At 51.7% G+C, this 14,275-nt stretch overlaps 1 protein-coding gene across 5 annotated transcripts in view; it reads left to right on the plus strand.

The window, feature by feature from the left end:
- The window catches only part of ST3GAL1 (ST3 beta-galactoside alpha-2,3-sialyltransferase 1), a 94,264-nt gene that overhangs the window by 47,511 nt on the left and 32,478 nt on the right, over window positions 1-14,275 (plus strand). For 4 of the 5 annotated variants that reach the window (XR_006782366.2, XM_045812244.2, XM_087864599.1 and 1 more), the window contains one exon: window positions 4,444-4,498. The gene's annotated coding sequence lies outside the window, so the exon portion shown is untranslated. Of the gene's footprint in view, window positions 1-3,721; window positions 4,343-4,443; window positions 4,499-14,275 lie in introns of those variants that run through there. The other variant, XM_045812246.2, reaches the window with a different exon arrangement.

A 14,275-nucleotide genomic window follows, 5' to 3' on the forward strand; every position in this document is an offset into this window, starting at 1 on the left:
TTACCCCTATTTTGCAGAGGAGGAAACTGAGGCCCAGAGCAGTGAAAGCCATGGAGCTGGTGAAGGGCAGAGCCTGTTCTGGAAGTCACATCTCCCGAGCGCCTACTCTGTTCTTACAATGGAATGTTGGGTGGTTGGAGATAGGATAATACAAAATGAGCCCTACATGTGTCCGCTCTGCTGTGCAAGAAACAATCCCCAAATCTCGGTGACTTACAACAAATGTGTATTTCTTGTGTGTATTGCAAGTAGACTGTGGGTCAGCTGTAGGCCAACATGTTCCTTGAGTTATCTCAAAGGTGCGGGCTAAATGTAGTCATTATCTAGGGCACACCATGCTCGTGCCAGAGCTGAAAAATCCACAAAAACCCCCCACATAATCAAATTTAAATCTTCTGCTTAGAGATGGTACGCACCGTACCTGTTCCCATCCCACTGGCCCAACCCAACATCAATGGAGTGGGGTGGTATAGCCCTCTTGCGGTGACAGGGAGGGGGCAAGGAGGGGGAACATTAATATTTGCATAATACAATTGGCCATAAACTGCTGGGCTCTGTAGCCAGAGGCATAGGTCTGACCACCTGGCTCCACCACTTGGTAGTTGCGTAGCCTTCAGGAAGGTACGTCTCCTCCTAATGCCCAGCTTTTTCATCTGTAAAATGGGGATGGTAATTACAGCCCTGCATGAGTCTCCGGGAGGTGCCATCCCGAAGTTCTACAACTGGGTGACTTAAACAATGGAAGCTTATTTTCTCCCAGTTTTGGAGGCTGGCAGTCCAAGATCAAGGTGCTGTCCAAGTTCGTGCCTCCTGCGACTTCTCTTCCTGGCTTGCAGACAGCTACCTTCCCGCTGTGTCCTCACTGGCCTTTCTTGTGTGGGTGCACGGTGAGTGCTCATCGGTGTCTCCAGTCTGTGGGCTTAGGGCCCCACCCTTATGACCTCATTTAACCTCAGTTACCTCCCCAGGGGCCCTGTCTCCAAATACAGTCCCATTGGGGCGTAGAGATTCACAAGGACACACTGAACAGCAGTTAGGTCGCTATTAGTGCTTGGTTGTCGCTTGTCCCTCATTATACTGATTGAGTGTTTCCCTGCAGCGGTGAAGCCTCATTCCATTTATCTTTAGGTCCTTGGCACCGATCCCTTGGTACAGACTAGGTGCTCAGAAAATACATTTTTGGGATCCCGTAGTGAAGCGGGAGGCAGTTACTGGGGGCCACCCAGGTTTGGAGAACCCTGGGCTTTGCTAACCTGTTGTGATGTTGGGCACGCCCCTGTCTTGTGCTAACCAGGGTCCACCACATCAAGACTAGTGTTTTGCAACTGGCGAGATTTCACTCTTCTTCCAAATCTTCGTTCAAGATTTTATGGCCGAAGAGTATTCCATTGTGCATGAAGACCACATCTTCTTTCTCCATTCTTCTATTGATGGACACTTGGGCTGCTTCCATAATTTGGCTATTGTAAATTATGCTGCATGGAGTAATGTATAGAATTGTTGAGTCTCTATATTGTACACCTGAAACTAATGTAACACTGTATGTTAACTAGATCGGATTTTTTTTTTTTTTTTAAAGAAAAAGGCCAAAGGTTGTGCCAGCAAAATCTCGGCAGGTTTCATTTTCTCAGGGCCTTTTATGTCTACACCAAGGTAATTGGGCAGTGTTCAGAACCAAAATTGACTCTGAGATATTCTCTTTACAGAGATGCTGTTGTAAACTCCAGAGTGGCAGTAATTCTCCAACCCCCCTCCCACAGGTCCTGTCTCCCACCAATAAAGCGCCATAATGGCCCTGCATGACAGGGCTGGGTGTGGAGGGGCATCAAGAGAACTCGCTCGTACTGCCTTGTGTCCAGGAACATTTCTGGGTCTTGCTCACGAGTCTGGGTAGACATCTCGAGTAGCTACTCAAGAGAGAACAACCAGGCTTGGAGGCACCGATTAGGATTCAGTGGTGACACTTCAAACTCTATGTTTGTTTCTTCTTCCTAATTCCCATCTGCCTTTGCTTAGGAAGGGCTGTGTCTGAGGGTGTTTGTTTGGCACAGGGATCCACCAGCTAGGGACAGAAAGATCAAGGACGCAGGGACAGCCCGCCTTTCGAAGTCCTCCACCTGATGTGGGTCAACTCAGCTCAGCTCCGCAGTGTCAGGGTGGATGGCACCGTGTGCAAGTTCTGGGCCTCCTCCCAGCTCACTGCTAATTAATTGTCGGCATGATAAATAATTCAGTGCATTTTGACTCTCACAGGCTCAATTTCCTCATCCGGGAAATGGGAGCAAAATGACACTTGCCATAAGATGTGTTGCATCTGGCCCAGAGTAGATGATGATGATGGGGATGGTGATGATGATGGGGATGGTGATGGTGATGATGATATGATGTTGATGATATGATGATAGCGATGGTGGTGAGATGCTTATGGTGATGATATGATGATGATAATAGAGACAGTGATGATGATGGTCATGGGGAGGATGGTGATGATGATGACGATAGTGATGATGGTGATAGAGGTGATGGAGATGATGATGATGAATGATGATGATGTTGATGGAGATGATGATAGTGATGGTGGTGTGATGCTTATGGTGATGATATGATGATAATAGAGACAGTGATGATGATGGTCATGGGATGATGGTGATGATGATGATGATAGTGATGATGGTGATAGAGATGATGGAGATGATGATGACGAATGATGATGATGTTGATGGAGATGATGATGATGATGGTGAGGATGGTGATGATGATGACGAGAGTGATGATGGTGATAGAGATGATGGAGATGATGATGACGAAGGATGATGATGTTGATGGAGATGATGATGATGATGGTGAGGATGGTGATGATGATGAGAGTGATGATGGTGATGGAGATGATGGTGATGATACTGACGGTGGTGGTGGTAGTGATGTTGATGATGGCAGCTTAGCCCTTAGAGAGCACTTACTACCTGCCAGGCATGCCTTAAACATTTCATATGTGTTGACCTTCTTAATCTTCTCAGCAACCCGGGAAGCTAGGCACTATCATTCTCCCGACTTTACAGATGAGGAAACTGAGGCATGGTGGAGTAAGTGGCTTGCTGAAGGATGCAGTCAGGAGTGACAGGCTGGTGGTCCCCCAGCCACTGCCTCGATGGCCTTGAGGCTCACCCAGTGTTACTTATGCAGGACTGTGTCCCACTCCAAGCTCCCCTGCATGCAGCGGGAGAGAGGGTGCCCGCAACCCATGTTGCTTATTCTGGAAAGTAATTGCTTTTAATTAAACTGTTTCATACTTCCTAAAAATTTCTCCTTTCATGTTGTTTGCATGGTGAGTCAGAGGCAGGCCAGCCCATCCTGGGCACCGACTCCCTCCTGCTGGCCGGGACGGCCGCTATGTAATATTAACGTCCATGGGCCTCTGGGTCATCCATTATTGACGTGCAGAGGTCAGCAAGCTCAGGTCCACGGGCGCAGGTGCGTTCAGGTGAGAGGGAGAGAAAGAAGCCCAGGTGGTCTTGACTATTCAGAAAGTTCTTTTCTTGCTTGCCTTGGCAGTGCACGTACTAAAATTGGAACACTACCGAAAGTTCTCTTCATCCCCACTCCCAGAGGGAAAGCATTTTGCATGCCTCACAGGTGACAAGAGCCAAGACAGCATGTGGCTGAAGCTGCTGCGGGCTGGGCTTAGTATTATCCCACGGGCAGAGTGGGGGTATTTTCATCCGTCCTTATTACTGTTTAGGAAGGGCTCTCCCCCCACTCAGCATCCAGGGAAAAAAGCTAAAACAATAATCACACTTCCCTAATTCTCAGATTCAAGTAACCTCTCCCTTCACAAAACGCCCAGCTGTCTGATTCCTGCCAATTAGAATATTCTAGAATCAGACTCTTCCCCTACCTCCGTGTAATCTGGGACTCGCCACTAGCCTGGTTGCAGGTGCATCTGAAAAGTCCTCTGTCCTCTGTCGTCGGGGCAGAATGGCTTCCAGCCCCCTCTGCTGCTCACCGCACCTGTGGCCCCACCAGGCCCCTCTGCATGAGCCTCAGTTTCCTCCCCGGTCCGACGGGAGGCTGGAACTGCCTCAGGGACTGCCGTGAACGGCGGGGGTGGAGCGGCTAACCCTGCCGGGCGCATGACAGATCACCGAATGAGCGCACACCAACCCCCGGTCCTCGATCTAGGGCAGGAAGTGGTCTCAGAGATCGTGCAGTACAGGGCTCTCACTTCACAGTTTGGAGCACAGAGCCTTGCCGGTCGCTTGCCTGGCACTGACCCCACGCTCTGAAGGTGACTGTCGTTCTCTCCCGTCGCCAGGGGCCGGCTCTGCCATCCACAGAGCACTTGGTGTGTACTGTGTGTGTGTGTGAGCTGAGCTCATTGCCGGCATGAGATCGTCATGCCTTCTCCCTGTGGTAAGTCTGAGTATTTTTTTTCCTATTTTTCAGATGAAGACATGGAGTCTCAGAGAGGTTAAGGAATTCCTCTGAGGTCACACAGCTGGTAAGTGGCAGAGCTGGGATTTAAACCCCGCTCCCTGTGACTTTAGAACCTATGTTCTTAATTGCTTGCTCACTCTGCCTTAAACTGTGTTGAAATGGTTGTCCCCCTGCCACACAAGTGGGGGAGACCTGTGACCCGGTTTTTGTATCTCTCGCCGTGCCTGCTGTGGTACCCAGAACACAGTCGGCTCTCCAGACATACAGGATGTTTCAAAGGCAGTCTTTTCTAATCCCAGGCAGTTGGGCAGTGTTCAGGGCATGGGATGGTCCTCTCATCATTGGAAAGTTCTGGTGAACCGAGTGTGTTCCCTTTTTGCTACATGCAAATGCATCAGCAGGTCACCAACACATAGGGCATGAGAAATGCATTCTGCGTTTGATTGTAAAGCAAGTCTAACGTTCCACGTGCAGACCGTACTGAAAGATTATTTCCACAGTGGATGTGGCTTGGTGATTCAGAAAGTAGGACACTTGAGTCCGTGGTGGGAAGGAGGGCAGGGCGGGTGGCGGAGGTGGGGTCCAGCATGAGGCTGATACCAGCTCGGGCCCCAGCGCCCTCCTCCACATCCCGTTAGGTGCCTGCCAGGGGCTAACCCTCTCCCTCAGCCTTTCCTGCACCCTTACCGTGGCTCCGACCATCTCTGTCTTCTCCTGGTCCTGCTGCTTCTCACGTTCCCTCCCTCCCGTCCCTGAGGGTGCCCACCTCCACTTCCTCATCCTTGAAACGCTCTCTTTTGTTTTCAGAAGTTTTCCTAGAACCTGTTTCTGAAAAATCTTTGAGAATGAACAAGCCCCATTTAGTAACATGACCGCAGATTAACTGCCTGATTTGGTCTCCTGAGCCCTCAGAAAACTCTGCGGAGTGGGGGTGAAGGGGGTGTGACTTTGATTTGCAAACCAACTTCCGGGGTGCTGAGACCCGGCAGCTGGGCAGGGGGTTCCCACCCCCACCTCAGCCGGAAAAGCTGTTTAAGTAGCTAGTTTCTACTTGGGGAAAATTCCAGTTTAAAGAAAATTTGAAAACCACTAGCTAACAAATGTCCTTGTCCTGAAGTCTGAAAAGCTGGTTCTAGGCCTGGCTCTGCCACAGCACACTGTGTGAATTTTTTTTTTAATTTTTATTTATTTTATTTTATTTTATTTTATTTTATTTTATTTTATTTTATTTTATTTTATTTTATTTTATGTTTGCTAAGTGCTTTCCCTTTGCTGGGCCTCAGTTTTTCCATCTGTACAGTGGGATCCTCGGCCGTGGTTTTCCAGCCAGAGTGACAATGAGATTTTGAAAGTCCTCGTGCAGATGCTCCTTGTTCTGAGTTGACAAAGAAAAGTCATCTGGGCAGAGAACTGAGAAGAGGGTGGTATTTGATAATGACAACCCCATCCTCCATGGGTACCCTGGTTGGGAGAGACCCAGAGCCACACATACACCTGGGGGGGATTGAGCCCCCCACCCCCATGGCTGACATTCCACCCTTCCCTAGAAGTCACCACGAGGCTCCAGGCTCTCCTGGAACCAGGCCCGCGGGCCCCCCCAGCAGAGCCAGGTGTCCCCGTCACATGCTCTGTGCCCCACATCCTGCCTCAGCCACAGGGGACCGACCCCAGGAGGCAGGACCCACCCTTGCGTGCCGCAGCTCTTGGCAGTCCACAGATGCACGGTGTGGTTTTGTAGTATTTTTGGTTTTGTTGTTTTTGCAAAAGCCAAAGGAAGTCTGTAGGCCGAGCCCTGCCTTCCCTTCCTGAGGGTGGCTGATCTGCTCGGTCAGGGACAAAGAGGTCCCCAAGACAAGGTCCCAGGTTGAGAGGGCACCTGCCTTCAGCTGGACACTGCCCTGGGCTGTCCGTGGGCAGGGCTGATTTGAGGTTGTCACTGTCACCATCCCATTTCCCGTAAGAGGACACTGAGACCAGAAATGACCAAGGACCGTCCCCTCCACCTCTCACTACGCACAAACCCAAAGAAACCTCTGCTTTCTGAGCTCTGAGCACTTTTCATCCTGCCTCCGGCCTGCACACTGGAGAGCCCACTATTGTCCTCAGCATGGGGGACACGGCAGACAGGGACACAGGTGACGTTCCTGCCCTCCTGGTACAGGGAGACAGACACACAAAGAAGGAATTCTGTATACAATGAAGTGTCATTTTGTGATTAAGTCTGGGATGGGAAATGTAGCTGAGCAAGGGGACAGTGACAGTGACGCTATTTTAGGGTGATCAGGGAAGGCCCCTCCAAAGAGGGCATATGGGGAGAACCGTGAATATAGCCAGGGAGCAAACGATGTGGATTCTAGGGTAAGAACATCCTGGGGGGGGGGGGACAGCATGTGCAAAAGCCCTGGGGCCAACACAGCTACCATTCTCTATTGTCTCCTCCATCTGTCACCCTCCACATGTCTGCAGGGGTGGGGCAAGGGGTCATGGCTGTGTAGTGAGAAAAATTGCACAGAACTGAACGGGGCAGAAAGAAGGTGTATATCTAATAGGAAACTACTTGTCTTATTTCTTAATTCTCTTTGTACCGTCCACTCTTGGGTGATGTTTGAAATAGTTCCATAGTTCCAATAGTTCCTTGCTTCGTATTTTTTCTCAAACTGTATGTTTGAGCCAGACTCTGATCCACTGCTTCAGGCTTGGCTTTCCAAGCCGGGCGGGAGCCTGGATCCAGAACTACAGAAATAGAACAAGAAATTGTGCTGGGGCTGTACCACTGACCTCGAACTGACCTCAGAGAGAGAGGTCCGGCAAGCAGAGCCTGGCGTGGGGGTGGAGCTGGGGGAGGGGCAGAGGCAGACACATCTCTGTCTCCTTGGGGCCATTAGCAGGCTGTGATCTCAGGCAGACTCGTCCCTCCTGGGGGGTCACCACTTCTGCTATCTGTGTGAATACTGACACCTGTCTGGCACCTGCTGGAGCAGCTCATGGCCCAGGCGTGCTGGAAGGGACATATTTGGAGAGTTAGGGACCTGGTTCTAGTCTTGGGGCCAACACAGACTCGTGTACATCCTTGGGCAAGTCACGTCCCCTCCCCGAGCCTTTGTTTCCCCACCTAGAAAAGGAAGCAGAGAGGCATGGTCCTCTCTACGTTCCTCTGTGATCCTGAAATGCCACAAGCCTTTGCCTCTGAGGCAGGTAGCAACCAGGCACTGAGACAGAGCCTTCCAGAAGCTCCTCTTTGATTACATAGGCCTGGACTCTCAGCGGACCGATGCCCAATGCTGGGGGCATGACCTTGGCCATCCTGCCTCAGGCATTCAGTTAAAAGCTTCAAGCTGTCCTCACCTCTCCCTGATCTGGGCTCTGTGGCTGTAGAACCAGACATTTCCAGGAGCAGAGGAATGTCTCTCTTTCCTTGGGGCCCAGAAGGACTTATTAAGTGTTCCATTAACTGAATCTCATTCAGCTGGAAAAAGAATAATCAGAATGCAGTTCTGCCTGGTTACTGGCCTGTGAACCCCTTGAAAGTTTCCCAAAAGCAATGCTCAAAAAACCTCCTATACAGAAGACAGCCCAGCCCTTCCTGCTTCCTCCCCAAGAAGCAGGCAGCGTGGGGGTCGACCAGCAAGCCCATCGTCAGTCAGCATATCATTGGCTCATCCCTCCGTCCATCTACCCATTAAGCAGGCCCCCGTGTGGGTACAGTACCAGAGACCTTGAACTCAATGAGACACGGTCTGTACTCTCAGTGGCAGGTCAGGCTCAGCCTGACCACTTTCTTCGTTTGGTCCAACTCCAGAGAGTTCATGGCTGAGCTGACTCTGAAGGTCACACAAATGTCAACATTCAGAAACTTTCTCCTCTCTGTGTTAGTCTGTCTTCCACGGTGTCTGCCCCAAATTCATTGGCTTAGTCTTTTTCGATCAAATCAAATTTTCTTTTGCTCCCTTCCTTCCAACACATCCTCGTCTCACATGAATCTGGGGGGAAGGGAAGGGGAGGGAACCAGGGAAGTGTTCCTGGACAGGTGACACTTGAGACACGGAGTTCACCAGCTGGGGGACGGGCGAGCCAGAAAAGTCGCTCCATCAGCAGGAGAATTTTCTTGATTATAAAATTCAGTGTTTTGCAGCAAGCAGTAAGCGAGCCATCTTTTGGTCCCAGAGAAAGACATTACCTCATGTTTTGCAGTCCATTGCCGCAGATGCAATGCTGAAGAATGATCCAGATAAAAGACCGGTGGGGCCTTGCATTCTTAGCCTGCCCAGTAAGACAGGTGGGAATGCCATGGATTAGCGTCTCTTGACAATAGGGTGGCACTGAAAATGCCTGGATTTGAATCCTGGGTCTATCACCTACCAGTCGTGAGATTAGGTAGATTTGCAATTGCTTAATGTCTTTTAGCCTCAATTTTATTATCTGTAAAATGGGATAATACCTGCCTTCCACGTGATTATTCACGATTACATAAGATTGCTGTTCTAGGAACAGGGTGGGAACAAAAACAGAGTCTGAGGGGCGCCTGGGTGGCACAGCGGTTGAGCGTCTGCCTTCGGCTCAGGGCGTGATCCCAGCGTTCTGGGATCAAGCCCCACATCAGGCTCCTCCGCTATGGGCCTGCTTCTTCCTCTCCCACTCCCCCTGCTGTGTTCCCTCTCTCGCTGGCTGTCTCTATCTCTGTCGAATAAATAAATAAAATCTTTAAAAAAAAAAAAAAACAGAGTCTGAGTTTAAAGAACCTAGATGTATGGAGAATCTTTTCAGCTGTTCGTAAGTACGTAATGTTGGAAAGCAGGTGGCTGAAAAGCAGAGTGTGATAGACATCATGATTCAGGGATGCAGAAGGTGCAGGGATAGTCTCTCTGAGTTGACATGGGACCCAGCATCCTGCGTTAAGTGATGGCTAGGCTCCTATCTGTGGGAAGAGCATCTGGGCAGCACACAGAGCCTGTCCCCAGGTCCTGCCCTTGTCATCTTGTGGAGGGCATGGAGCTGGTAAATAGAGTGAGCAAAGAAAAGTCATGGAGAGTGGAGTCAGAAAGTAGGCAAAGACCAGCTCTAGTAGGACCTTGCAGGCTGTGGCAAGAGCCTTGGATTTTATTCTTGGCGCGGAGGGAACTGTTGGAGACTTTTAGGTAGTGGGAGGGATGCGCAGAGAGGGGCGTGGAGGGGCTGGAAAGCTACGGTCCCGGCTTTGAGTTTATCCTACCCCCCTCTTGCTGATTGAGAAGCTAGCCTGTTCATGTGTCACGGATCCTGGCAGGTGCCATGAGGCTCCTGGGTGTGGACAAGGGCTGTTGTGAAGGTGGTGTGGGCGAGGGGGGGAGATCTCATGCCTTTCACGCCCAGAGCCAGGGCTCAGAGTGACCTCTTCTAAATTTGGGGGAAGATGACAGCTCAGTCAACACTTGCAGATTCTGAGCTCCGGAAACAGGACGGAGTGAAGGTTCTCGGGGCTGGGTCCAGATCATGGCTTATCAGAAGGCCCTCATCTGTCTACATCTACCAGTCAGATAGGGAGAAAATTAGCAGCCAGGCATACCGGGTGAGCCTCGTAAATACAGGTTGAATCTGAAGGCCGTATGCTCATTATCTGCATTAGCCAGAATATTTTACTCGAGGCAAATTATGCTCAGGGACTGAGATGGTCTTTGGCAATAATTTAACACAGGTTCGCTGCGGGAATGATGATTTATAATAGTAATATTTCACAAGCCAGGAGTCTGTAGGATAATGTCTCTTAATAAGCCATTAAAGAAATAACATGCTCCAAACCAATGATCGATGACACTGTTGTTCCAGGCAGAGTAAAGTCCAAATTTAGTTGAGGTGTACCTTTCTGTGAGCTGGGTGTCTGTGGAGTCAGTCTTTCCAAGTAGAAGCTGCCAGCTGGGGTCCCTCGATGCTAGGGCACGCGGCTAGCAGGCGACAGCACCAGCGTTGACAGGCGAGGCCTGTTACGTGGCCGGCACCCCTGCCCCCGGGGGGGGGGGGCTCATCAAGGCAGGAACTGATGCCCTTTGTCCCCAGAGACCGCCGAGTGGTTTAACGCCACCGCCAACCGGCAGTGGCCTGGGCAAGGCAGGAACCGAGTGTCCCAAGGTCTCCGGGGAGTGATTCGGGTCAGCAAGGAGGAGCCTTGCCCGGACCGAACACACAGCGAGTCCTCACAGTTCTTGGTATCTAAAGTTCAAAGGTCCATCATGTCACAGCCGCTGCTCCACACGTCCTTATCGCCACGTCACCAGCAACGTGGTCACCAGCCCCCGGGCTCCCGTGTGCTTACGGAAACAGATGGCCATGGCGATATCCTGACACAGCCTCAGGGGGAGCAGCTCACCCCAAGATCAAAACAACGGCACTGAAGTCCTGAAGTAGAGCTGCAATCCTAGCAGAGCAAAACACAGTAAAGAGGAAGCGAGCTCGGCCTGATGGTTCGGTTCATTGTTCTAGGTTTTCGATTGTTCCTTTTCTTTGCAGAGCATAGCAGCGTTTGATAGGTAGCTCTGGTACACAACACACACCCACAGACACACACAGAGACACACACAATCACACCCACAGACACACAATCACACCCACACACAGCCACACACAGAGAGACACACAGACACACACACAGACACACACACAGACATACACAATCACACACAGAGACACAGACACACACAGTCACACACACAGACACACAATCACACACAGACACACACTCACACACACAGACACACACAATCACACACACAGACACACAGAGAGAGACACACACACGCACAGACACACAATCACACACAGAGAGACACACAGACACACACACACACAATCACACCCACAGACACACACAGTCACCCCCAGAGACACAGACACACACAGTCACACACACAGTCACACACACAGACACACAATCACACACAGACACACACACAATCACACACACAGACACACAGAGAGACACACACACGCACAGACACACAATCACACACAGACACACACAATCACACCCACAGACACACAAACACACACACAATCACACACAGAGAGACACAGACACACAATCACACACACAGACACACACAGACACACAACAGAGACAGAGAGAGACACACGCACAGACACACAATCACAGAGAGACACACAGACACACAATCACACACACAGACACACACAATCACACACACAGACACACACACAGAGACACACACAGACACACACAGTTATACCCACAGACACACAATCACACACAGAGAGACACACACATGCACACACAATCACACACAGGGAGACACACAGACACGCACACACACACCCCACCCGACAGTGTTTCCCTGGCAAAAGATGCTGTTGGTTGCTCACTGGGGCAGGGAAGGACAAGGTGTAAAGGGTCAGGACCCCAGAAGGCCAAAGAAAAGAACAAAAGGAAGCACGTGGGACACCGTCTCTCCAGACCCGGTCCCTCGTCCCACCGTGTGCTGTACATCTCGGGGGAGCAGGGGCTTATCTCGGCGTCCCTCACACAAGCTCGTGTGCTCCCTGCGTCAGCCCAGGATGCTCAAAGACAACCAAGGCTTCGTGAGGCCCCCCAGCAGGCAAAATAGAAGCGCTGATCCTCGGGTCGTGATTCCTGCGGCGCGCTGTGTGTGCTCCGCTATATCTGGAATTGTGCCAAGGCCACCCTGTCTAGCCTCGGTCTCTCTGCGACCCCAGGATAGCAGGCAGCCTTTCCCGAGCTCACCTCTCCCCACTGCACTGTAGGAGATCAAAGGACACCTGATTTAAAGCAAATTGGGCAGAGCAAGAAAGTGCCATAAAGGTGCTGTGTTCCCCGAGCGGGGGCCCTTTGATGGGGAGCCGGGGACAAGCTGTGCAGCCTCCCATCCCCAGCACTCAGCAGAGACGCAGGTGGGGGTGGGCGGAAGACTCCCAGTGTTGAATGCCCGCTCGGCGGCCATCTCCGTTGGGGCAGGGGCACCCCAGCCTCAAGGGCATTCACTGTCCTGGGGGTCAGCGAGGCTTGCTCATTCCCTCTCTCCCGCTCTACCTGCGTCCTCCATTGAAAATGGATGAGTAACAGTTGGGCGCACCTTGCAGGGGTCAGGGAGGCAGGGCTGAGTGGGGACAGTCCCCCTGCCAGTGTGGGCATACCCTCAGTGAAGCGATAGGCTCCATCACCTGAAAGGCAGTAATACTTAGCTTGAAAAGCTCCCGTTTTGTGGCTTCCCTTGGCTTGGATCACATTTGAGCCTCACTCTTACACAGTGTATGATCCTGGCTTAACCTCCTGGGCCTCCATTTTCTCATCCGTAAAATGGACAGATTAAGGGATTCAGGAGTTAACAGGAATAGAGCTCTTAGACCAGCTTTTAGATCTGCCCTGGGCAAAAGTCAGTGAGCTGGAAATGCCTGCTCTCGAGAGGATCAATACAGAGGAGGGATCGGATGGGCCGACGCCCCCCACGGAGGCAAGAGCTCTTCACTGGCTCATGTTCTTTCCCAGAACTCCTAGGGCATGTGCTGTTACTGGTTTGGTTTTGCACACAGGGCAGGGCATGGCTCAGTGTGGTCAAGTGGCTTGTCCAAGGTCACAGAACTAATCAGCCTTTGGAGCTGCAACCCCCATCGGCTCTCCACTTTCCCACGTGGCATCTAGACCTGATGGCTCTGTCTCCGTCCACTGTTTCCCAGGTGGGTGACCCTCAGCGGGTCCTCTAACCTGTCTGAGCCCATGTGGCCAATAGGTGCTAGACGATGACGCACCTTCATGATGGCTAACGACACGAAGCGGGAAGTGATGGTGAGGGGAGAGAGCTGGCTGGACATTCCCCAGGCCCCAGCATCTCCCTATGTGCTTTAAAATACAAACACAGCAAGGGATCGGCGTCACCACTGGTGCTGTGTGCGCGCGCATAGCGCAGGCTTTGACTCCAGGTTGAATCTGGAGCCCATCCCTTGCTGTGTGCCCTAGAGCGCATCCCTTAGGACTTTGCTATGAAAGACAAAGCATCATCCCTTTGCAAAGCTGTTGTGATGATTGAATGAGCTCTCAGAAAAGCATCCAGCCAGGTGCTGGCACCCCGCTGTGGACATTAGGGACAGGTGCACGTGCCTCCTTCCCTGACATGCTTGTGTGTGGATTTCTCCAGGACTCATCAGCTCTGGGACACCAAGACGAGTATCTCCTTCTCTGCCCTGGCTCTCAGCCCCCCTGAGCCCTTGGCTGCTCCCACCTCTGGCGTCACCTCCCATAGTCTCGCCCCTCATGCCAGGTCACCACAGGCCTCACTCCCTCCTCGCTGGGCCCTCGCTGACCCGGCTTGCCCTGTGCTGTTGTATTTAATGCCCGAGCCTTACAGGGCCGCCTGGTTTCAACTGCTCTGAAAGCTCCCTGATGCCAGCCTTGCCCATCTACTTCAGGCACCCACGTTCCCAGTCCCCCCAGTGGACTGCTTCAAAGCCCCTTGTCAACGAGGCAAGATGTCCATCCTTTCCCCAGCACGGGCTCAGGGGGCCCCGCACAGATGGCTTGGGCGCAGAGTGCTGGGAGTTGAACAGGCTGCTGTTTCTGATGATCGCTGCCCTCCTACTCCCGAGTGGGACTCTGGGGGGCTAGCCCAGGACAGCTGTATCCCAGTGACTCCACTGGACATCAGGACAGCCCTTCAAACCTTCGTTTCTGGGATGGTTCGTGCTAGACTCGTGCTTGTTGTCTGGGGCTCCTGCCCATCTCCAAACCCCGGGGGCTGCTGAGTTTATCCTGCAGTCTGAATCCCCATTCTCGACGTCACCAGAGATCGTCCCCTCAACCCCTTCAGGAGCCTACTGGATGCCACTGTAAATGGTTAAAAAA

This window comes from Ursus americanus, chromosome 9 (genome assembly GCF_024610735.1).
Source record: "Ursus americanus isolate L20-20 chromosome 9, mUrsAme1.1.p, whole genome shotgun sequence".
NCBI lineage: Eukaryota > Metazoa > Chordata > Mammalia > Carnivora > Ursidae > Ursus > Ursus americanus.